General features: G+C 40.1%; 1 long non-coding RNA gene across 1 annotated transcript in view; it reads left to right on the top strand.

Moving 5' to 3' along the window:
• Window positions 1-1782: 1782 nt before the first annotated feature.
• LOC130541755 (uncharacterized) overlaps window positions 1783-26881 on the top strand; it is a 37178-nt gene continuing 12079 nt past the window's right edge. Inside the window, exon 1 of the long non-coding RNA XR_008955859.2 lies at window positions 1783-1843. This is a non-coding gene — a long non-coding RNA (uncharacterized LOC130541755). The remainder of the gene's footprint in view (window positions 1844-26881) is intronic.

Below are 26881 nucleotides of genomic sequence, written 5' to 3'. Positions count from 1 at the left end.
AGCAATGGGGAAAGGATTCCCTATTTAATAAAATGATGCTGGGAAAACTGGCTAGCCATATGTAGAAAGCTGAAACTGGATCCCTTCCTTACACCTTATACAAAAATTAATTCAAGATGGATCAAAGACTTAAATGCTAGACCTAAAACCATAAAAACCCTAGAATAAAACCTAGGCAATACCATTCAGGACATAGGCATGGGCAAGGACTTCATGTCTAAAACACCAAAAACAATGGCAACAAAAGCCAAAATTGACAAATGGGATCTAATTAAACTAAAGAGCTTCTGTACAGCAAAATAAACTACCGTCAGAGTGAACAGGCAACCTACAGAATGGGAGAAAATTTTTGCAATCTACTCATTTGACAAAGGGCTAATATCCAGAATCTACAAAGAACTCAAACAAATTTACAAGAAAAAACCCCATCAAAAAGTGGGCTAAGGATATGAACAGACACTTCTCAAAAGAAGACATTTATGCAGTCAACAGACACATCAAAAAATGCTCATCATCACTGGCCGTCAGAGAAATGCAAATCAAAACCACAATGAGATACCATCTCACACCAGTTAGAATTGCAATCATTAAAAAGTCAGGAAACAACAGGTGCTGGAGAGGATGTGGAGAAATAGGAACACTTTTACACTGTTGGTGGGACTGTAAACTAGATCAACCATTGTGGGAGACAGTGTGGCGATTCCTCAGGGATCTAGAACTAGAGATACCATTTGACCCAGCCATCCCATTACTGGGTATATACCCAAAGGATTATAAATCATGCTGCTATAAAGACACATGCACACATATGTTTATTGTGGCACTATTCACAATAGCAAAGACTTGGAACCAACCCAAATATCCAACAATGATAGACTGGATTAGGAAAATGTGGCACATACACACCATGGAACACTGTGCAGCCATAAAAAATGATGAGTTCATGTCCTTTGTAGGGACATGGATGAAGCTGGCAACCATCATTCTCAGCAAACTATCGCAAGGACAGAAAACCACACACCGCATGTTCTCACTCATAGGTGGGAATTGAACAATGAGAACACATGGACACAGGAAGGGGAACATCACACATGGGGGCCTGTTGTGGGGTGGGGGGATGGGGGAGGGATAGCATTAGGAGATATACCTAATGCTAAATGATGAGTTAATGGGTGCAGCACACCAACATGGCACATGTATACATATGTAACAAACCTGCACGTTGTGCAGATGTACCCTAGAACTTAAAAGTATATATAAAAAAAGAAATACAAGTCTTAGATCTTGTTCATGGGCTTCTGAAGAACAAACTTGAAGTGTCTCAAAAAGATTTAAAATTTCTCATATAGAATTGAAAATTCTTTCCAAATGGAAAATTTTTATACATTTCTGATTTATTACGGAAATAATTGAGGGGGTAGGTAGACAAAATTTTTTTCCAGTTTTTTTCCTTGATTCTCCAATGCATGCATTATGACTGACAAGGGTTTCTACTTTTTCCCCCCTTTATTCCTTTCTGGGTTTATTGCTGACTCTAAAACTTGGTTACTCCAAGGAGTACCTGAAGATCCAGGAACGGTTTGGAAAGTGCTGCATGAATCATTAACACTGCTTGATAGTGGGTGTGACAGCCACTTATTAAACATATCTCCTGTCATCACAGTAGCATTTGCTACTGGGACCATGTTCAGAATCTGACCAGGGATGGCCCCTTTCCCATCCTTCTCTGGTCCCAGCCTTTGCAGAGGAGAGCATCTGTGAAGTCGAGATAATGCCACCATTGTGTATTGTGCATTGTGAACACCCTTCTCTTCCCACAGAACCATCTAAATTACAACCAAAGGTAAAGCAGTGCCCTGTTTCCTATCTTTTTTTTTTTTTGAGACGGAGTTTCGCTCTTGTCTCCTAGGCTGGAGTGCAATGGTGTGATCTCGTTACTTTTAGTGATTATTGCATAGAGATATAATGTCTTTTGTAGTAATTATTGCTTATGCAATGGCAAAAGCATTTTGTTTTCTCTATCAAGGTTAACAACATTTAAAAGTGAAAGGATCTTAAACCTTGTTCTTAGGATGAGGTTTAATATGTTATATGTAGCATGCTATATACATTAAGTTATGTTGTGTTCTGTCAAATAAATGACTAAGTAATCAATATGACTTTTCACATCCGGTAAAATTTTAGTGGGAAGGACTTTAGATTTGCCTTTGCCTTTGAGTACATTACCTAAATAATCCACGAGATGGCAGCAGAGAAATGTTCATTTAAATTTATCATCTATGGAGAGGTTGCTACAAGTGCACTTTAACAAAAAATAGACTAACCTTTGTAATTTGGTCCTTTCTAAACATAGAGTAACCAGTTAGAATTTTTAAGTCATTTCTCATGTGTTTTATAAGAGACGTAATGAGAGTTTTATTTTATTTTAATTTTTATTGGTCTTAAAGTTGTTTTCCTTGCTCACTACATTTTGCAGCAAGAACCAGGTCTAAATGCCTGGAAATGTACTTGCTGGGCTATGTTTTTCTTTCACAGTGAGCATTCTCATAAGTAACCTTGGAAAAGCTGGGAACAATAAATTTTGGGACATCACTAAGAGTGTTCTTTGTGGTGATTTACAACCTGATGCCACCATCCTTTAGGAACAAACAAGAAAGTGAAAAGAGATGGTTTTCAGGTATTGGAGCCTGAGTTTAGGTGGGGGAGTGGGTGGTGATTGGGGTAAGAAGAGAGGGAGTGTGTGGGGAAAAAGGATATTTCCATAGAGACTGCAGTTTTCACCTAAATTTGTATTATATTTACATTATCAGCTACGTTTTCACTTATTTGTTAGAGGGAGTAATTGGAGTTAACAATAGATAGTTGCAGGTGCTTTTTATTCAGAAGAAAAATTGTTTTCCTATAAATGACCTCAATTTTCTAATTTTAGTGTCATGTATTTCTTATGAAGTGATAAAAGGCACAATATAAGTCTGTTCTATAGATATAATTAATAATAAATTAATTACCACTACTCTGTATCATTTATTACTTTGGATTTCATTATGCCTGAAGCTTGGAAACTTAATTACACACACACACATGCGCACACACACAAGCACACACACACACACACCCCACATACGCATGCTTGAATGTGCTTTTTGTTTATATAAATAGGACATGCTTGTTGCAAACTTTTAAATCATACAGGAATATATGAAATAGAAAATGAAGAGTCCCACAATCCCTTGAGGTAGTTTGTGAATATTCTTGCAGATATTTCTCTAAGGAAAGATGAACACATTTACATATTTTAACAAATGAGATCATACAGCACTGATACTGCGTTGCAACTTAGGTTTCAAATTTACTCTATAATGGACATCTTTCCATGTTTGGTTTTTATAAGCCACAGATTATTCCATTACATGTTCGTGACATAATGTTTTAAATTAACTCTATTGATGGATATTGTTTTCCATGTTTTTTGTTGCTATAATTACAATGCTGCACGGAGCAATTTTGTATGTTTCTCTGTGAGTATTTAAAATCTAAACTTTTGACCAAATAGCATTTTCAGAAGTGGAACACCACAATTGAAATTAGTAATAAAATCCTATGATGACACCCATATGGGCAGAGCTGGTACATTACACGTGGGAACATGTTGGTGAAGCTCTCTTCTTTTTGAGAGCACTAGGAGGAAGCCTGTGTGTGAACAGCGGCAGCGCGCGCCCGCTCTAGGCTTGCACCAGGCACTCCGTGGCCACGGCTTCCCCAGAGCTTGGCCCTCCGCTGCGGTCTTCACACCTGTGAGGCCCCGATAGTACTGGCTCCAGGCGCACCTCGCTGCGCCAGCAGGTGTTGGCTTTTATCTATTCAGCCAGGCAGGAATGAAATGCGCTGTCCCTGGGGACCCTCTTTCTCTTCGATTCCTCCACGGTGCCAGAGATCAAGGAGGGGAAGGTCTGAAGTCTGGGAAGCCAGGGGCAGGGCATTGTCAAGGAGGGCAGGACTCTGGAATGCGCTCCGCCCGGGTCCAGCAGGGCCGGGACTGTTTGCCTTCGGGGCACAACGGAGGCCCCATCTGTTTGCTCCAGCGTTTTCCTGAGTGGTCGCCTTATGGCGGCCCCCTCACCCGCAGGCCCGCCGAGCTGCGGAGATCATCTCATCATCTCTGCCACTTCACACGGAGGGGCGAACGCTGGCAAAGTATTGTTTTATGACAGAATTTCTCAGCCAAGGGATTCAGACTCATTTATTTCATGAAAAGGAAGGAAAACATTTTATACAAATAATGGAAATTCAAATTTAAGACAACAGGTGTAACATTTCACATTCAGAACTCCTTTTCAAGTCCCAAGAGTGTTTTTTAATCGAATCTTGTATCCCAGTCGTTATATTATCTGGCCTTTTTGAGGGATCTGGAGGGTGTCTCTGGGATTGCAGCAATGGATGATCTCAACCTTTATCAACTAGGTGATATTTAAAAATATCCTGGGTAACTAGGATCTTGAAAAAGATCCGGACTCTTCCATTTATAAGGTCCTAGGATTTGTAAACAAGACCATTAGACACAACTTTTTCTTACCATATAAGGCAGCCATTTTTCTCATTATTTCTATATTTTATTTTTTATTTTTTTGAGACGAAGTCTCACTCCGTTGCCCAAGCTGGAGTGCAGTGGCTTGATCTCGGCTCATTGCAACCTCTGTCTCCCAGGTTCAAGTGATTCTCCTGCCTCAGCCTCCTGAGTAGCTGGGACTACAGGCACGTGCCACCATGTCCGGCTAATTTTTGTATTTTTAGTAGAGATGGGGTTTCAGGATGTTGGCCAGGCTGGTCTTGAACTCCTGACCTCATGATCCGCCCGCTTCAGCTTCCCAACGTGCTGGGATTACAGGCGTGAGCCACCGAGCCTGGCCCTCATTATTCTTTTACAATAATGTCTGCCTCTTCTTCCTCCATTTTGAACTGCGTCTAATTTTGTAGACTGGACTCCTAGATGTGGGTCTAGTGTTTAAGAGGCACCCTTTAGGTTCTGAAGGCAGCAAATGCATTGTTGGTGACTACAGAAAAAAAAAAGCAATATGGTTTTGCTGCTTATGAGCAAAACATTGGAAAGTTAAAGCATTGCATGTGCCCTCTGCACTGCAGAGGCTGTGTTTTATATGTTCTGTATCTCTGTGAAGTTTGAATAGTAACAATGGCCAAATAGTAACAATGGCCAAATGTTCTGTATCTCTATGAAGTTTGAATAGTAACAATGGCCAAATAGAAAACTTGTAGTAAATTAATATTTTGAGTTCATTCATTCAACAAGTTTGCATTGAGAAATTGCTGTATGCCAGCTATTGTTCTTGTCACTGTTTTATGAGCAAAAGAGATAAAACTTCTTGCCCTCGGGGTACTCAATTTTTAGTACATAGGGACAGTAAGCAAATTAACCATTCTTAGTATATGAGGTGGTGATCAGTGCCAAGGAGAAAAACAAAGCATGGAAAGGGGATGAATTGCATTGTTAGGTGGGATGTCAGGGTAGGCTTTACTCATGGATGAGTGGGATGGCATTTGAACAATGACCCGAAGGAATGGATGGAAGGGAAAGCAGTGCCCCAAGCAGGACGGATGGCAAATGCCTGGCAAGTATGAGGCCAGGCCTTTGTGGTGGGAGTGGATTGCAGAAGGAGAGAGTATGATGCCAGCTCAGGGAGGGAAGAGGGCTGGACTACATGGGCCTGTGTGGTCTGGACAGGACTTTGCCTTTACTATGAGTAACCTGGGGGAACCATTTTGGATTTTAAGTGGAGGAGTAAAGTGATTTGATTTGATTTTTGAAAAGGTTATTGGAGCTGCTGTATTGAGGACAGACAGAGGGGCAGGAAGGGAGACCTATAGAACTGATTGCTGCAGTCCTAGAAAGACATGACCGTGGCCTGTCCCGGGGGTAGCAGTGGAAATAGAGATTGTGCCTGTATTTTGAAGGTGATGCTGACCTTCCAAATCAATTTTTCCTGATAGTCCAGGATCTACCTAGCAAGCCTCCAAGGAAGGAGAGAATTTCTAAAACAATTTAAATGAATGGAGAAGCAGAAGAAAAAACTTAAAAGAGCAGAGTGGGGTGGGATCATTAAGGAGATAATCCTGTCAAGGGAGGGAGAGTTTTGGGAGGAGGCTAAGAATTCAGGTAATTCCTAGCATCTTGATGAAGCACACGGTAAAGACTTTTGATGTGATCGAAAGGCCTGTGCGATTCCATTATGGTTTAAGAGTGAAATAGCCCCCAATTTATAGCAGAACGTGGAGAAAATACCTTCGTCAGCAGTAATAAGGCTAGTCTAAAGGCAAAGAGTGTTGGAAAAATATAAGAAACTCAACAAAGCTGTAGTGAGCGAGGGATAGAAGGGAAGGGGTAGTTATGAAAAATTTGTTACAGAAAACATTGGCAGAACTTGGCAACTAATTTAGCATTCTGAGTATGGGCTAGGAGATGAATTCAATACTATTCCAACGTTTCTACTTTGTAGCTTTGAAGAGATGCTGGCAGTCTTTCCAATACTTGGAAACTAGAACCAGGGAAGGGCCACGCATGAAGAGTAGGTAATGTGTCTCTTGAGAAATGCTTAATATAACAGTTCTTATAGAAAAAGCACTAGGCAGAGTACATAAACTCATGGTATGAAAATTCAGGATAAAGGAGATTGGGGGGTTTAGTGGGGTCAGGCGAAGTAATAGCCAAAGAGCAAATGATTTTCTCTTATCCTAATTAGAAAAAGGAAATGGTCATTGCAGTGCTCTTAGATGATAAAAAGCTTCCGGGAGAGGACAGAAAGGCTGAGGGAGGCCGTGATCCAGGCCAAAGTTTCACTGGGAACCAGCTCAAACAGGATGCTGAGAGGCTGATGGTGCCCTGTGGTGTCACAAGTTACAGAGAAGTTTGATGTGGGGTCTCTGGACCATGGGCCATAACAACCCAATTGGCAAGGAAGCTAGACTTTTGTCTTGTCCTCCGAGGATACCAGCAGGATTGGAGATTATTTTATTTTTTTCAGTATTGCTGGGAACAAGTTTTGGGCAGAAAAGAAAAAGAGAAAGATGCAAGTGTGAATTAACATGAGAGAAGAGACCTCCATCAAGTTCCTATCTATTTTTGTATTTTTATAAATAGCCAAGTGATGAATAAAACTGACTAAGTGTTTGCTATAACAGGTCATACAATTGACATTACTGCTATATTTTCACAAAGAAAAGAACTCTGTGCCTTCAGTAACTGCTTGCCTAAAATCCATAATTCCTTATTTGACAAAACTCACATGGCTCTGGTTCTGTGTCATTTGTCAAATTAGATTCTAAGAATACAAAATTGCCAGGCGCGGTGGCTCATGCCTGTAATCCTAGCACTTTGGGAGGCCGAGGCAGGTGGATCACGAGGTCAGGAGATCGAGACCATCCTGGCTAATATGGTGAAACCCCATCTCTACTAAAAAATACAAAAAATCAGCTGGGCGTGGTGGCAGGCGCCTGTAGTCCCAGCTACTCGGGAGGCCGAGGCAGCAGAATGGCATGAACCCGGGAGGCGGAGCTTGCAGTGAGCCGAGATCACACCACTGCACTCCAGCCTGGGCAACAGAGTGAGACTCCGTCTCAAAAAAAAAAAAAAAAAAAATTCAAAATTGAGCAAGATATGAATCTTATCCAAAAGATCCTTACAGTTTAACTTGGGAGAGAGAGACATTCAAACAAGCAATTGCAACACGGTGTGATAAGGTCAACAAAGTAAAAAAAAAATGGCTTGGGCTTTGTAGTCGCACAGATAAGCTGCGTCACCGCTGCCTTCCTTGTGTAAACTTGAGAAATTTACCTCTGATTTTCAGTCTCCTTATTTGAAAATGGATATAACTTTTGCCTTGCATTTCGGGGGAACAATATAGGCCACAAAACAGCATGGACAGTAAGAAGTTTGAGAAAATCAGATATGAGGTTTTCTGAAAGTAAATTTTTACAGTAGGGAATCAGGGAAAATAGACAGAGGAAAGAGGCCTTTGATCTTTTAAATTTGGTAATGTCTTTATGAAAAATACTGCTATCTGCTAAATACATTACTACATATCATTCCAGGCCCTGGCTTTATAAGACAAGTAGAAATCTCACATTTCAAGCAACTTGACTCTTTCCTGTAGTCTTTATTTCAGCCAGACTGCTACTGTTTCCCTACATGCCTTGCTCTTTCCAGCTTTGGATCTTTTATTTGGCTGTTGTCACCGTACCACTTCCTTGCAAATATCCCATTCATCATTTGAAGCCCATTTCAAATGCCACACAATCTAGGAGAATTTTCTTCGCCCCCAGCCGTCTGAGCCCTCTCACCCCTTTGACCTTCCTTAGCAATTTTCTGCTTAGTGGACTTTCCCTACCATAATTTGCATGCCCGTAGCCCTGGATGAAAAGTTCCTTGGGATCAAGAATGATGTCTTATCTATCTTTGCATGCCCTCAGACCTTAGCTTCTTGTCTTACACATCTCACACATAGTCGATGACATCTAAATATTTGTGAAATTGAGTTTGGTTAGTGAAACAATTTCTTATAGCCACAGAAAAAGAGCTAATCCATAGTTGTAAGAGGTTCTGGATCATTGAATGAAAGCTGCTCGTTCAGCAGATCATATTTGTGAAAAACTGTTAAGTGTATACTTTTGATGAACAGGTTTTGCTGTGTTGCTGAGTTCATGTTGCCATGACAACCTTAACTTTTGGCACTTTCTGAATTTAGTGTCCTACTTAATTTCCTGTATTTGGCTCTGAGAGCCTTATTGTTCTGTCCCTTGTGCTTGCCTATATGAATCTTTAAACTGAGAGTCATTTATGAATGTATCTTATTTTGCTTTATTAGGTAATACATTCTTTAAGATTGGGAACTTGGTCTTATCCTTATGATCCTGACAATACCCAAGTGTGCCTTGTACATTTTAGATAGTCAATCTGTCAATACGTATTTTAGATGAATTGAGAAATCATTGATGTAGTAGGCTGTTACAGTGGCCACCCAAAGATGTTCATGCCCTGATGCTTGAGACCCATGAATATGTCATCTTATATAGTAAAGGGGACTTTGCAGATATGGTCAAGAATTTTAAGATGAGATTATTCTGGATTATCCAGATGAGCCAATATCATTGCAGGGGTCTTTATAAGAGGGAGGCAGGAGGACCTGAATCAGTAGTAGGAGATATGATGATGGAAGCAAGAAGTTGAAGTGATGTGAGAAGGGGACCACGAGTCAAGGAAAGCAGGTGCTTCTAGAAGTCCTGCAAGGAAAAGGAAATAAACTGTACCCTGATACCTCCAGAGGGAGCATAGCCCTGCTGACACCTCGATTTTAGACTTGTGACCTCCAGAACTGTGAGAGGTTACATTTGGTTGTTTTAAGCCAGGTAGTTTTTGGTAATTTGCTATAACAGCAGTAGAACATGAATACAATTGGGCCACTCATTTTAATAAGTTTCAAAGACCCCTGAGAGGAGTTGTTAAGCACCAGTCCAGTTAGAGGTATTATTTTGGTCAGGCTCTAGATAATACTACTTCTAATAGTACAAAAGGATGAAGTGAGAAAGAAGCATAGAGATTATCTTGCTAATTTGAACGTAGTCACTGTCAGAATTCCAATAATATATAAAATAGATATAGAGTTATCTACAACTAACCCACAAAGTTTGAAAATGCCATTTATTCAAAAAACTTACACTGAGTGTCAAATGAGTGCCTTGCATTGTGCTAGAATACTGGACCTATTCAGCACCCAGGTCAGATCTCACAGAAGTCTTGATGGAGATTTTCTGTGGTTAGAGAGGACTTGTACCTTCTGGCCACCAATGGCCTAGTACGTACATATGGCTTCAGGGAGGAATGAATAAGATTTGGTTTATTATGGAGTAGAAATTATTAGGTCAAACCACGTGTCAAAATCCAGAATGGATGGTGTCTTCAGAATCCATGTGAACTTTCCATAGCAGTTTTTCTCAATGTTGACTGGACGTCAAAGTCTTCGATGTGTGTGTCAGGAGGTACCAGTCCATGAGTGGGGAACTGCAGTGATCTTAAACTCACTTGTGATTCATCAATTCACAAACAAATAAACAGATGTCACAGTATTTTTCTAACCAAGACAGCGAAAAATGGGACACTTCCTCAAATGAGCAGTACCTAATTAAAGACCCTTAATATTACTGAAAAAAAAAAGTATAAGTTTTGGCCGGGTGCTTTGGCTTATGCCTGTAATCCTAGCACTTTGAGAGGCCAAGGCAGGCAGATCACCTCAGGTCAGAAGTTTGAGACCAGCCTGGCCAACATGGTGAAACCCTGTCTCTACTAAAAAGACAAAAAAATTAGCCGGGCATGGTGGTGTGTGCCTGTAATCGCAACTACTCGGAGGCTGAGGCAAGAGAATCGCTTGAACCTGGGAGGCGGAGGTTGTAGTGAGCTGAGATGGCACCACAGCACTCCAGCCTGGGCGACAGAGCGGGCCATCTTAAAAAAAAAAAAAAAAAAAAAAGTGTAAGTTTTAACAATCACAGAATCACACAACTTCTATCAGGTGGTAATCCCTATATTGGTCCCGGATGGGAGGCTGCTGTTCACGCAGTACTCACTGCTGACCACATACCCTGCATGCTTTCTCTCATTTCCATTGATGGCTACTCATATTACCACTACCGTTTTAAAGATTAAAAAAAAGAGGCACAGAGGTTAAATGGCTTGGCTGAGATAAAATACCTATCATTTCCACATCTGTTGTTCCATGGAATACTGTGTTTTATGTGCAGTGCATCATTTAATCCCTCTACAAAATGTACAGGGGAGGAATTAATGTGAGTAAACTTGTCTCAAGTCTCAGCTCATATATGACAAATCTGAGACTGTCTCCACAGATGCATCCTCCCCACGACTAGGGCACCCCACTTTTGTCTTCTTTGGGTTGGTAGGGAAAGGAAAAGTGTTTTGTGTTTCAACAAATGGTGGCAAAACAATCGGACATTCACATACCAAAAAATGAACCTAGACACAGACCTTCACCTCTTCGTGAAAATTAACTCAAAATGTATCATAGACCTAAATGTACAATACAAAACTATAAAACTACTAGAAGGTAACAGGAGAAAAATCTTGATGACCTTGGGTTTGATGAAGACTTTTTAGATAGAACACCAAAGGCATGATCCATGAAAGAAAGAATTGATGAGCTGGACTTCGTTAAAATGAATAATTTTGGCTGGGCGCAGTGGCTCATACCTGTAATCCCAATACTTTGCGAGGCTGAGGCAGGATGATCACTTTAGCCCAGGAGTTTGAGACCAGCCTGGGCAACATCAGGGACCCTGTCTCTACAAATAACAACAAAAAATAGCTAGGTGTGGTGGCACATGCCTGTAGTACCAGCTACATGGGAGGCTGAGGTGGGAGAGTTGCTTGAGCCCCAGAGGTCTAGGCTGCAGTGAGCCATGATTGCATCATTGCACTCTAACCTGGGTGACAGAGTGAGGCCCCATCCCCAAAAAGAAAAAAAAAAAAAAGAATATCTGCTCTGCAAAAGACAGTAGACAGTGTCAAAAGAATGAAAAGATAAGCCACAAACTGGAAGAAAATATTTGCAAAAGACATATGTGGTGAAGGACTGCAATCCAAAATATAAAAAGAGCTCTTAAAAACTTAACAACCCAATTAAGCAACCTGATTAAACAGCCCAATTAAAAAATGGGCAACAGATCTGAACACACACCTCACCAAAAAAGACATACAGATGGCAAATAAACATATGAATTGATGCTCCACATTACATCTCCTTAGGGAAAGGCAAACTAAAAATAACAATGCGATATCACTTCATGCCTATTAGAATGGCCAAAATCCAGAACACTGACAACACCAAATGCTGGTGAGGATGTGAAGCAACAGGAACTCTCATTCGTTGCTGGTGGGAATGCAAAATGGTACCCCAACTTTGGAAGGCAAGTTGACAGTTTCTTACAAAACGAAACACACTCTTACCATATGATCCAGCAATTGCACTCCTTGGTATTTCCTAAAGGAACTGAAAACTTAGGTCCACACAAAAACCTACACACATATGTTTATTAAACCTTTATTCGTAATTGTCAAAACTTGGCAACAACCAAGATATACACCCAATCAATGGAATATTATTCAGTGCTAAAAAGAAATGAGCTATGAAGCCATGAAAAGACATGGAGGGAACTGACATGCATATTACTAAGTAAAAGAAGCTGTATGATTCCAATTAGATGAAATTCTTGAAAAGGTGAAACTATGGAGACTGTACAAAAAAGTCATGGGTGCTAGGGGTTTGGAGGAGCACCAGGTGGAGCACAGAGGATATTTAGGGCAGTGAAACTGTTCTTTATGATACTACAGTGGTGGACATATGTCATTACATTTGTCCAAACTCATAGAATGCACAACACCCAGTCTAAACTATAAACCTTGGTTGATAATGATGTGTCAATGTAGGTTCCTCAGTTCTAACAAATGTTAGAACTATTAGAACCATTCTGGTGGAGGATGTTGATAGTGGGGGAGGCTGTGCATGGGTGGGGGCAGGGATATATAGAAAATCTCTGCACTTTCCACCCAATTTTGCTATGAATCTGTAACTGCTTTAAAAAATGATACCTATTAATAAAACTTTTTGTGAATGATAGCTTCACATTATTCTTTAAAATGAGGCTTGAAGATTCACATGTAGAAAGCTGTACATAATCAGATACAACTCTTTAGTAAACAACAAAGCTGCCTCTGCCTATCTATTTGTCTGTCATTTAATCTATCAGTCTCTAGCTGGTGAAAATAGTTCAAGATCACCCAATAGAAATAAAAACAAAACCAGAAAACAATTGATAGAGGGGCTAATGTGAAAACCAAGAAACATAAAAATTAGCTTATCCTATCACCTCTGATTTCTTAACCCACATGCATGGGACCATTTGCTGAGCTAGTACTCTGGCAGTAAGTCTCAAGTTTCTTCTTACATATTTGTCCCATCATTAGTAAATATCTATCAAAAACATATATATATATAAAATATATATACACACACACCCATATATACACACATATATACACACACATATATATACACACATATATATATCTGTATAGCCAAAAAATTTATACTCACTTGGCTGAGTTACAAATACAATTATAAATCAGTTATTCATTCCCGGTGTTGCCACCAATACTGCATAAGGGCTGAGCTTTGGAAGTTATGAAGATGATATCCCTTTCCATGTGATTTTTATACATCTTCTGTGTTGAAAACCTTTCTTCTCCAACTCAGTAATATGATTAGTATCAAAATGTGCAGGTCTGAACTATGTTACCATTTGCCACTGGTTCTTATTATGCATGGAAACCCCAGATGATTTCAGTAGGTTTCCTACATGCGGCTCTACCTCCTTGCATTCATTCTTCACTGTTCCTGCCAAAATAGTTTCCTCTGTTTACTGTTTTGATTTGAGAAATGCATTCATTATCTATTGCTGGGTAACAAGTTACCACAAATTTAGAGGCTTAAAACAGCACCCACTTATTAGCCCACAGTTCTGTAAGTCAAAGTCCAGCATGGCAAGGTGGGGTTCTCTGTGTAGGATGAACTCAAGGCCAAAATCAGGGTGTCACTTGGGCTGAGTTCTTGTCTGGAGGCTCTAGAGAAAAATCAACTTTTCAGTTTATGCTTGTTGTTAGCAGAATTCCCTTGGTTGCAGTTGCAGGACTAGAATTTCTACCTCCTTGCTGGTTGTCAGCTGGGGCTGCTCTCAGCAACCAGATCCTGCTCACATTCCCTGCCACGTAGCCCCTCCATTTGCAGACCTGCAATGATGAAGCAAATCCCTCTGATTCTCCCAGTTTCTAATCTTCCCTTCTGCCACTAGCTAGAGAAAACTCCCTGCTTTTAAGGCTTTCAGGTCATTGGGTTATGTACATCTCAATAATCCTTCTTTCTTACAGTCACCTGTGCCATATTACATAATGGAATCACAGGGGAAACATTCATCACATTAACAGTACTGGGGATCCTGCAGGGTGTGTACAGAGAGGGGGGTGAGGAGGCAGGAAATCTTGGTGACCATTTTAGCATGTTGCCTGCTGCCCCACACACAACCCTATGGTGCATTGAATCTGTGAGCTTTAAAAGTCTCTCCAGAGTACCATAGACAGCCTACATTCCTCTGGGCCCTGGTCTGCCTCTGCTATGTCATCATTCTTCTATTCTCAAGCCTCTCTCAAGGAAACACCTCATGGTGCAGTTCCCCAAATGTCCCCAAATGTTCACTAAGCTCCATCACACCAGTCCTTAGAAACTCCAGCTGCTCCAATTCAGATCCGTGGGGATCTTTGGCTTGTACACAAATCCGTGTTGTCAGACACAGGGGAGAGCCCTGCCAATTTTCTCCAAGGATGGCCTATGAATATTGAGATACGTTACAATGATTAAAAACAACACAAAACAACACAACAACCACAAAACTGAAGACAGCACAGTTCTCAAACCTCAGAGCTTATAGTCACTTAACTGAATTACTTAAAATCTTAAGAGCTGACAGTCCTCAAATTTCTACTAAGAGACCAGAAATTAAGTTCTTCCAATCTGCCATCTGGGCCCTGAATGAAAGAGAAAATTGCATCTAATCCTGATTCCAGTTTTGTTCAGAGATTTAAAAAAAAGAAGAAAATAAAAAAGTAAAAAAGGTCTTTTGCAGGCAGAACCTGAGAAATCGTATGGTGTCTTGTTCTAAATTATCATACTTGCTCATTTGTCACAGAGTCTGGGTGGCCTGGTGATGATTACTATATAAAATTATAAGCCAAAAAATGCTTTATTTAGTCTTTGACAATGTGCTTCTTGATTAGAGTTTTAATATTTTTTTTCTGGATCTGTTAGATCTTTATTAGTTAGCACTTTATGTTGTTATAAATAACTGAAAACTGGCCAGGCATGGTGGCTCATGCTTGTCCTCTCAGCACTTTGGGAGGCTGAGGTGGGAGGATCACCTGAGGTCAGGAGTTCGAGACCAGCCTGACCAACGTGGCGGGACCCCCCCCGTCTCTACCAAAAATACAAAAATTAGGCAGGTGTGGTGGTGGGTGCCTGCAATCCCAGCTACTCGTGAGGCTGAGGCAGGAGAATCACTTGAATCTGGGAGGCGGAAGTTGCAGTGAGTCAAGACAGTGCCATTGCACTACAGCCTGGGCGACAGAGGCTTCTCAAAACAAACAAACAAACAAACAAACCTAAAAAACTGAAAGCCTGTCTTAAATTACCTTATTATTAAGAGGGGCCAATTAGTTTATGTTGCTGTAAAACAAAGCTAAGTTGGGCTTCAGAACGTGGTGTCGAGGCTCAATAATATTATCAAGGGGGGGGCCATTGTTTTTCTTCCCTCTACTTTGCCCTTTAAGTTGTCAGCTTTATCCCAAGTCTGATTCTCCCTAGTGCTTGCAAGATAACGTCCAGTAACTCTTAGTGCTGTGTGTTTTTACAATTTATTTTAATGGGGAAAAGAATACATCTGAACCAATATTCTGAATTTCATGTTTACTGGCTCTTGTAAAGGCCCATGGTCATCCCTGAACAATGACATATGCAGGAAAATAGAATATGTTGGTTGTTGACGTCAACATAGGATACCTGGAGAGGAGTAAGTTACCTGAAAAAAAAAAAAAAATTGTAGTCTTGGCCAGGTGCGGTGGCTCACGCCTGTAATCCCAGCACTTTGGGAGGCCAAGGCGGGCAGATCACGAGGACAGGAATTTGAGACCAGCCTGACCAACATGGTGACACCCCGTCTCTACTGAAAATACAAAAATTTGCCGGGTTTGGCAGTGCACGCCTGTAATCCCAGCTACTCGGGAGGCTAAGGCAGGAGAATCTCTTGAACCCAGGAGGCGGAGGTGACAGTGAGCCGAGATCATGCCATTGCACTCCAACCTGGGTGACAGAGCAAGATTCCGTCTCAAAAAAAAAGAAATATATATATAGTCTTATGTACAAGATACTAAATACTATATAATAAAATTTCTGTATTCAAAAAAAATCTGTAAAAGCATCTTTTTATACTTTTAAGGATTTTGGCATATTGTCACCTCAGCAGCAGTCAGATGAGTCATTTTGGGCATTTGTATACTTTGTAAGGTTTTTATTGGGTTTATATCTGGTTGAAAATCTAAGGAGCTTCATGTGCTACCTGTACTTTTGACTACTTTTTCTAAGTGGTGGGTGATACCAAAATGTCGCAGAAATAATTTCACATTCCCTTAGTAAGAGGCATGAAGATGCTGCCCACAGATAATATCCCAGGAGCATCCACTTAAAAGGCAGACATTCCTCTGGTTGGAAGTAAAGACAGCAGTGGAGTAGAAGGGCTCAACACTGTTGAGAAGCAGTGGGAGAAGAGAGGAGCGCAGCTGTTTGCTCTCTAAGTTAAGGGTTGGATATTTTCAAACTAATACAAATAACTGAGTATTCTCAAAATGTCTCAGCAAGTTGATTCTAATACCAGAGAGTAACTTTTAATAAGCAGAAGAAATTGTAATGGATTTCAAATGTGTTTGTTCCCCAAATGGCAAAATTAGGCCTTCCTTTACCTAGAAATGGGAGTTCCACTTCTGCTCTCGGGATTCTCATTACTAGGAGATATTAATGTAAGTGCTATAATTGCTTAGAATGTATAATTTGGTAAAGAAATAAGGCCAACACCTGAGATAGAGTTGGAACAGGATCTATATGAAAAGGTCCTTTCATGACAGCAGGTGTCTCTCTTTCTTTCTGATTCACACACATCCAGAAACCTTTAAACTACTGTTTGGTGACACCTGACAGAGAGCAAGACCTTTCCTTCCTCTAAAACATAGCTATCAATTTAAATGTTAAAAAAATACCTAAACTTATCTCATCTATGCTCTTTACAAAGCTGCAAAAGGGAATTTTCTGACCAAATACCTGGGCTTTGGTGTAGTTACATTTTTTTCTCTAAATGATATTAACTTCTTTATTTCTCTTTAATGCCTGTACTGCCCCCATCCCTCTGCATGGTGCCAGTGTAGCTCAGTGGACTCTGCAGCCAAATAATGGCCAAGTAACGGCTGTGACTTCTCACCCAGGGCTGACAAACCACAATGTCAAGGGTACGTATTCAATGAGAGAAGATGATTTCTCAACATCTTGCCCTCAAATTCTAGAACTTCCTCCTCAATACTTCTTGGAGATCTTATAAAAAATGTATCTAATCTATTCCCTCCAGTGGGATATTTTACCTTGGTTATTATCACAACTATTTTGCTACGTGCAATGAAATTAGCAGAGATTCCATTTGCTGAAATCATATGTAGAAAGAAGTGCTCTCTGCCTTATTACCAAATGAGTACAGCGTGCCCTTCAATAATTCTTTAAACTCTCAAATGCCTTGGAAGTAATATGCTGGAATATTACTGAGCTGTGACTGAAGCACCATTTGTGCTAAATATGACAGTGCACAAATGATATTCCTCTATAAAAGTTCAAACTACATTAATCTTTTAGGGAGGCTCATTGACTGGGAAGATGGCTTAGATATAAAATAAAGACACCGAGGGCTCATTGAGGAGAGCTTTTCTGGTCAGGATTTCTAGGAACAAGGTAAGGTGAGGCCCATAGTTTAACCCTTTATGATTAGGATGTGAGCAAATGAATGCAATTCCCAGGGGAGAGATGGAAATGATAATGAACTCTTCTCAATATGAGGGAAGACAGGCTTTCAGGTCAGAGAAATAGAAATTAAACGGTATTAAACAGCTGAGCCAAATAGACAATATTATTGGTGCTGGGAATCTGAACAAAAATGTGATGAGTATTCCCAAGTTTATGTTAATAGTTCCAGCCCTTAACCATATTGCCGTTTAGAAGAATGGCAGATTCTTCCTATGTAGTCTCTCCAATGTCATTTTTTTCAGTCATTTTCACTTATCTTAGGGCTGCATAAACAAGAAACAATTGCACAAATGTCTTCTTTTCTTGGATTCTAGATGTGGCCAATCAGTCAGTAGGGTTGTAGTGCATATCAAGAGGGAGGAATGGGTAGAAGATTTAATTAGCATTAACAAAGGTAGCTTCAATGTAAATATGTAATACTGTTCAGGTTTTTAGTATTAGTTTTACTAAAATATATAAAACATATAAAAAACAACATTGCTGTTTTTAAAAATTATAGAAATAGGCCAGGGGCGGTGGCTCATGCCTGTAATCCCAGCAGGTTGGGAGGCCAAGACGGGTGCTTCACCTGAGGTTGGGGGTTTGAGACCAGCCTGGCCAACATGGAGAAACCCCATCTCTACTAAAAATACAAAAATTAGCCGGGTGTGGTGGTGGGCGCCTATAACCGCAGCTACTTGGGAGGCTGAGGCAGGAGGATCGCTTGAACCCGGGAGGTGGAGGTTGCAGTGAGTGGAGATCAAGCCACTTCACTGCAGCCTGGGTGAAAGAGCAAAACTCCATCTCAAAAAAATTTATAGAAATAATATATATTCAATGCATAAGACATGTAGTAGTGTAGAAAAATGCAAATGGAAAATCACCTGTTATCACAATGTCCAGAGAAAATCATCTCTAACTTATTATTGTGTATCTTGTAGTCTCTCTTCTCTAAATACAGATGTGGTATAAAATGATAGATTGCTTTTTCACTAAACAATGTCATATATTTCCCCATGTCAATAAATAAGTAGGGCAAGGCTTTCCCCTAATGCAACAGCTTATTAATAACCTTTTTATTATAAAATTATTTTACTATTTTTTATAAATGTAATATACAGTTTTACAAAGAAAAAGTAAGCAATGAAAGTGTCTAAAAATTAAAATTTACTGGCATTCCTATCATCCAGATAAGATAAGCCAGAAAAGATATTAGAAAGATATGGATGAGGCAAAATCAACATGATTTGATGATAGAATGGATGGTGGAGGAAGGAGGAGTCTATGATAATGCCTACATTTCTGACTTGAGTCCTGGTGTGGGAAACAGAAAAGAAACTGACTTTGTTGCTGCAGCTCTACCTCTTACTTGGCCACAGTAGCCAACAAGGGCTTCCTTGCTGTTCCTGGAATAAGCCAGGCACACTCCTAGATTTGGGCATTTGCTCTGGCTATTTCCCCTGCCTGGGATGCTCTTCCCACAGCTATCTGCTTGGTCAACTCTTCCTCCTCCAAGTCTGCTTAGCTCTCTTCTTCTCCATAAGGACTCCCTGGTCCAATGAGCTAACTAACCTCTCACACTACCGTACTGATCCTCCTTACCTTCCTTTACTTTGCCTTTTTTTTTTTCACAGCACTTATCACTTTCTAAGATACTATTTAATTTATTTACTTACTATGTTTCTTGTTTGCCCGTCTCCCCTCAGTAGAATGTAAACTCGAGGACAGGAAGTTTTGTCTGCTTGGTTCTGAAGTACCTAGAATAATGTCTGCCACATAAGTAGCTGCTCAATTAATGTATGTTAGATGGATTAATTAAATAGTATCAGAGAGTTTGAAGACTGCTGAAGGATGAGATACTGAGAGTGGCAATGGGTAAGAAGAGAGGAAAATTTGAAAGCTATAAGACTTAGAGAAGAAATGAACCAGAGATGCCTTTAAGATCCTGCATGAAAATGATTTCCTGCCTTTTTACATTGAATGATCCTGTCCATTTTTTACATTGAATGATCCTGTCCATTTTTTCCAAATAACTTATAGACATAGCCTACTAACTTAGAGAGATTCACGGAACTAAGTTAAAAGAGTCTATTATTTTTAGGTTAAATATATATTGAATACTTGGCGCCAGAACCGGTTGACCTATTGATTAGAGATAAGACAGAGAGTCCATTTATCTGTCAAGTTCTGATTTTCTATGTCAGAAGAATCTTTACAACATTGATTAGCTGTTTCTGGCAACTATGAGTATATTTCAGCACTGGATGTTTCTAAGTAAGGATTAAAGTAGAAATGGTAACTTTTAGCTAACAATTAAAGCAATGATAATGGAGACCAATATTGTAAATAAAGATTTTCTATTACACGAGCTTATGGGGCAGGATATTGATTTTGTCGTTAAGACTCACATATTACAGGGAAGTCACTTAATTTCCCCCCAAAACATTTCTGTTTGCCTTTGAGTCTTGCCTGTGGCATGAAGATGGTAAAGAACATCCCTGCCTAGACTCTTTGCTGTCATCAATATGTGGTGTGACAGCGCTAATAAGCTACTTCATGATGCATAAATATTTTGTAATTTTTTTCTGACTTACATATGAAAGATCTATTCAGCTTCAATCTGCAAGCTTCACTTTCACCCTGCCCACTGAAACCCCAAATACTTGCTCTTGGATACTCAAAAAAAAAAGCCAACAGATCAAACCCTAAATGTTGATACTCACTGTAGAGGGGTGAGTCCCACACAGCTGGAAACTCCTTTGGCATGGCTCAAATACCTGACACTTGATACACCTTTTCTTTTTATTAAAAAAAAACTTGGAAATAGATTTTTATTATTTAGAACTTTAATTTCCATTCAAAAGAAGTAAAATATAAATTCAATAAGTTGGTTAAAATATTCCTAAAATGACTCCACATTTATATTTTATCCCTCTGAATTACATGTCAAAATCCTATCTTTTTCACAGGATATCAGTCTCTGGACCATCAAGATCATCAATAATGCAGCATTTCTTTTTATTTTTCTTTCTTTTTCTTTTTTTTTTTTTTTAATTTGAGACAGGTTTTGCTCTGTCACTCAGGCTGGAATGCAGTGGCATGATCACAACTCACTGCAGTCTCTATCTCCTGGGCTCCTATCTCAGTATCCCCCCGAGCAGCTGGGACTACAGGTACAGGCCATCACGCTGTGCTAATTTTTATTTCTTATTTTTAGTAAAAACACGGTCTCTCTATGTTGCCCAGGCTGGTCTTGAACTCCTGAGCTAAGGCAATCTTACCATCTTGACCTTCCAAAGTGTTGGGATTGCAGGCATGAGCCACCGTGCCCAGGAGCATTTTTTTTCTTTTTTAAACAAATTTTTAAATGTACAACACAGTATTGTTAACTACAAGAACAACTTTGTGCAGCAGATCTCTAGAACTTATTCATCTTGCATAACTGAAACTTTACATCCATTGAACATCTCTCCATTTTCCCCTCCCTGCAGACCCTGGCATCCACCATTCTGCTCTGTGCTTCTGTGAACTTGACTACTTTAAATACCTCATATAAATAGAATCATTCAGTATTTGTCCTTCTGTGACTTGCTTATTTTTCTTAGCATAACATCCTTAAGGATCATCCATGTTGTTGCATTTCACAGATTTTCCTTTAGTTAACGGCTGAATAATATCCCAGTCAGTGTATATAACAAAATTAAAAATAGAATTACAATATGATTCAGCAATCCCACTTCTGGGTATTTCTACAAAAGAATTAAAATTGGGATCTTGAAGGGACACTTGTACCCCCATATTCATTGCAGCATTGTTCACAATAGTCAAGATATATAGGAAACAATCTAAATGTCCACTGATGGATGAATTGACCCACATTTTCTTACTTACATTGTCAGTCAGTAATACCTTCTTCAACAATAATGTTTTCCTGAGGAGGTTTGTTTTCCCTCCTTAAACTTCCATTCTTCCTACTTCCCCCTAATTTTCCACATCACAGTAAAAGGTATCACATACCCCTGATTACTTCAGCCAGAAATAAAGCAATTATTCAAGATTCCACCATTATTCTCATTGACCATATCCAGTCCAATTAGAAACTCTATCTGTAAATATCTTTTAAGTTTTACTTCTTTACATCTTCAATATGACCCCCTTTATCCCTCTAACTGCCTTCAAAAAAATCTTACCTCTTTAGCCTTTGATCCCTTTAACTCACTCTCTACCCAGCAGAAAAGTAATCTCACAACATAAATTGGATTGGATCAATCTCTGTTTAAGCCCTTCAGTGACTTTTTTTATGTGCACCCCCTTTAGAATATAGCCTGTATAAGACAAAGACCTTTCTTATGTGCCATTGTATTTTTGGGGCTTTGGACAGTGCCTGGTACATAGTTTGTGCTCAGTAAATACTTTTAGAATTAAAGAAGTTTGATGACTTCCTTGTTTTTTTAAAAACGTGAGGTCTTCACCTTTTTTGGAATCATAGCAGTAAGAGTTTAACTGGAACTTAGAGGTTATCTGGTTCAATTCTCCTTTTGTATTAAATTCTACAGTATGCTCCTGGGTCAACATTTTGGAGTTATTTTGGTGCTAGTCCCTGCTTCAGGCTTCTATCTGGTCAGTTTCCAGTGTCTGCTGATTCACTATGGACAGTATCATTTAGATGGGGTTCTCTCTCATTGTTTGCAAAACTGTAGACCTTTCCAGTTTTCATCCCTGTGTGTTCAAATTATCGAGGTAATACTGTAACTCAGTTTCCTTTCGGTTCATTTTCTTGGATTTTTTTTTGTTAATAGATTAAATTTTCTCAGATATTTGTTAGTCTGCTATTCTTCTACTGAAGAATTTACCTGCCTGATCAAATCTGAGTTCCTTCGCTTTACACTAGGGGAGACCGACCAGCTTATTGCCTCTGTACCTATGCATGCCATTCCTCTGTCATGGCCTCTTCTTTTCAGGCAAGGCTTACAATAAAGAGGTGCTTGTTCCCACCTTTGTTTGAGGTATTGCCCTGACACCTTCTTCATGATTAAGGTCAAGACTTATTGTCTCAAAGACTTAATTTCTAACTAATTCACTTCATATACTTACTTGCATTTCTTTAGCTATTTCTTATGAAACAAGGGCATGGATGAGGCCTAATCGGCAAGTATGTCTTTAAGAAATCTGGGATAACAGTGCTAATAGCAGACAACTTATTCCCATAACAGGACTAGGAGTCCTAGAGTCTCCTTGGTCTTCTGCAGTGAAGACAGCTTGTGGGCTTATTGTTGGGCCCCTGAGAGACCTGAGATAAATATATCTCTATGAAGAGGAGAAGCAAAGGTTACTTGTGTTAAAAAAATTTAAAAAGGGCCTGCCCTGGCAAGAAAGAGGGTTGTTTAAGGTCATGCATGCTGTGTGAAATTAGGTCTTGACTGGCCTTAGGGCAATGCATTTGTCACATTTTTCCAAATAAGGAATAAAATTCAGGAAAATTTAAAGTGTGTAATCATCTCTTTAAAAATCTTCTACAAATGTTTATATGTATGAAAGCATAACATGGGCATTGGCTGTGTGAAAGCAACTCCCCAGTTTGTACATTTGCTGGAGTGTGGAGTCAAGAACATTGTGAAACTGTCATTTGGAGGCATCTGAGTTGCAAAAGAAAGACCTTAATACATATTTGTTATGTGAATGAATTGGCCTCATTTTCCAAGGAATAAACCTCTTGAAAATTAGCCAGGCGTGATGGTGGGTGCCTGTAATCCCAGCTACTCGGGAGGCTGAGGCAGGGGAATGGCTTGAACCCTGGAGGCAGATGTTGCAGTGAGCCAAGATCGCGCCATTGTACTCCAGCCTGGGAGACAAGAACAAAACTCCGTCTCAAAAAAAAAAAAAAAAAAAATCCTCAAAAACCCCCCACAATCTATTGCTAGTCTGTGCTACTGTTCTAGAATGTTCTTAAGAGACGGAAGTTCACAGGATGTGTCCCTTGGGATTTGTGACTATACTATTATGGGTTTGATCACTATGCTTACCATGCCAGTTTGCTAGTGGAGACATTTTGGTCTAAAGAGATACTGATAATTGGACTTGGATATTCTTTACACTCATGGCCTTGGTGCTTCTTTATTACATAGCCATTTTGAGGGTTGCTCCTGTTAAAACTGATGGTAGTCCTCCCGATATGGGGAAATATGTTTTCTCTCTCTCTCTCTCCCTTTTAAAAAGCAATAGGAATCTGAATCAGCCAAGCGTGGTGGCTCATGCCTGTAATCCCAGAACTTTGGGAGGCTGAGGTGGGTGGATGACTTGAGGCCAGGATTTCGAGACTAGCCTGGCCAACATGGCAAAACCCCGTCTCTACTAAAAATAGAAAAATTAGCCATGTGTGGAGGCACGTACCTGTAGTTCCAGCTACTCAGGAGGCTGAGGTATGATAGCTGCTTGAACCTGGGAGGTGGAGGCTGCAGTGAACCGAGATTGCGCCACTGCACTCCAGCCCGGGTGACAAAGCAAGACTGTCTCAAAAAAAAAAAAAAAAAAAAAGGATCTGAATCATTCTTTGCAATAAAATAATTTCCTGCTTTGAGAAGTCTGTAATTACTCTCTGAACCATATAAACAGCAATACACAATTCCCAGCTGGCATGTGGAAATTCTCGGTTGTCTCTTGAAATATTTCAAAATGGTCTTCTGTTGTAATACTGGACTAAATTTTTCTAAACAGCATGCTCTTATCCATAGTATTTCACAGAAATGTGACTTAAAATGCCAGCATCTCAGCACATTTAGGCGTATCTGTCCATTGCCTGGGCAAAATAATCACTTTCTTTAATCTTTAAAACCAGCTGTTCACAGACATTAATTGCCATGTCACTTACACTCCTTGAAACATTATCATTCGACAAAGACACACATTTTAATTTGTTTGCTGCGTCTGGTCCTATTACACTTGATATTCAGCCATTGTTGGTGGTGAGAGTTTCAGCAACTGTGGGTGGCTGGCATTGTTGTGCAAAATGTAATGATTGCAAATAGGACGTTTTGTGAATAATTGCATTCATAGGCTATTAGTTTGGAATATAAGTCTTTTCTTAGTCAAAATCATCGGATTTTCAATGAGTGCACAAAAGAACTCAGTGCTGACTTGCTTTTTTGCAGCTGGATGCATTTATTTTTGGAGTCAGGTGGTGACGTGGAGGGCTCTGTATCTTCAGCTGACTTGCCTTCATAATCCACTGATGTTTCTTTTTTTTTTTTTTGAGACAGTCTAGCTCTGTTGCCCAGGCTGGAGTGCAGTGGCATGATCTCGGCTCACTGCAACCTCCACCTCCTAGGTTCAAGCCATCCTCCTGCCTCAGCCTCCTGAGTAGCTGGGATTACAAGCATGCACCACCTGCCCTGCTGATTTTTGTATTTTTAGTGGAGATAGGGTTTCACCATGTTGCCCAGGCTGGTCTCGAACTCCTGGCCTCAAGTGATCCACCCGCCTTGGCCTCCCAAAGTGCTGAGATTACAGGTGGGAGCCACCGTGCCCGGCCTGCACTGACATTTCTTTAAGAAAATAACTAGTAGCATACCCAATGGTTGGGTCAGCATATTTTTCCATTTTCTTTTCTTTCATTAAGATTTTGAGAAACATTCAATAAAGAAGCTATTTCTTATTAAACTATTATCTTTAGACACTTTCACATAAAAATACATAATGTATGTAAACCTATATCAACTCGAATTATAAAAAAATTCTATAGAGCCTAACAACTGATTGATGAATTGATTCGTTTTTTCAAGCATTTATTTATTTTACATTTATAGAGTAGCTACTCTTTTCCAGGCAGTGTGCTAGACTCCAGGAGTATAAATAGAAGTAACATATTTCTATGCTCTATAACCTCAAGAGCTAAAATGGAGAAAAATGTGTAAAGATGTAATTATAATACAGTAGCAGTGAGACAGAAAAATGCAGTCAAAACATTATGGGAACTCAGAATATCTAATGATTAATTCTACCTGAGAGTTCAAGGATTGACTTAACGACAACCTCACAGTCAGAATTCATATTGTTTGTAACTTCTTTCCTCCTATCTTGACTCTAAAGGCAGAGAACAACTTACCTCTGAAGGTCTGGTGACCTGGGTTGAGAAGCGGGTCTTTTTTTTTGATTTTTGAGACGGAGTCTCACTCTGTTGCCCAGGCTGGAGTGCAGTGGCATGCTCTCGGCTCACTGCAACCTCTGTCTCCTGGGCACAAGCGATTCTCCTGCCTCAGCCTCCTGAGTAGCTGGGCCTACAGGCGCTATGCCTGTAGCCACCATGCCTGGCTAATTTTTTGTTTTTTGAAACAGAGTCTTGCTCTGTCGTCCAGGCTGGAGTGCAGTGGTGTGATCTTGGCTCACTGCAACCTCCCTTTCTTGGGTTCAAGCGATTCTCCTGCCTCAGCCTCCCAAGTACCTGTGACAACAGGCATGCACCACTATGCTTGACTAATTTTTAGTTTTTATTTTTTGTATTTTTAGTAGAGACGGGGTTTCCCCGTGTTGCCCAGGCTGGTCTTGAACTCCTGACCTCAGGTAATCCACCAGCCTCAGCCTCCCAAAGTGCTGGGATTACAGGTGTGAGCCACTGCCCCCAGCCTAGAAAAGGATCTTTTATAGCCCTCTTGGGTTGCTGCAGCCCAGGGAGCGAAGGTGCTGCAGAACACAGGAGCCTTGCTTCCCTCTGCGGGAGCCCAGGTCGTCTAATTCTGTGTTCATCTGTGTTCAACGCTCTCCGCCATTCTCACTTCCTGTCACTTTGTTGGCCTGTTCCTATTTATTTTGGGCTCCAGTGTTTTCTCCATAGATGCTTTCCCTGGCTTCTTAATCTAAATTACTGTCATTTCAAACTGTTCATCAAACTCTTTAACTTTCCTCCATAGCCTTTATCACAGTTTATGATGATAGATTTATTTGAATGTCTATCTGTCCACATGGCAAGAACTGCATTTGTTACTGTGTCATTTTCAGTACCCATCAGATGGTGTGGTATGTAGTAGGTGTTCAATAAGTACTTGTGGGATGAAGTATTTGTGGTGTATACAGCAACACAGTCCGAGGTATAAAGTACCTCAAAATGGAGAACTTACTTCTCTGTTTTAGCCCATTTTCTGTTGCTTATAACAGAATACCCGAGACTG

Source organism: Pan paniscus, chromosome 7 (assembly GCF_029289425.2).
Source record: "Pan paniscus chromosome 7, NHGRI_mPanPan1-v2.0_pri, whole genome shotgun sequence".
Lineage (NCBI taxonomy): Eukaryota > Metazoa > Chordata > Mammalia > Primates > Hominidae > Pan > Pan paniscus.
The sequence above is the reverse complement of the archived record's forward strand: the minus strand, read 5'-3'. Positions and strand labels throughout refer to the sequence as shown.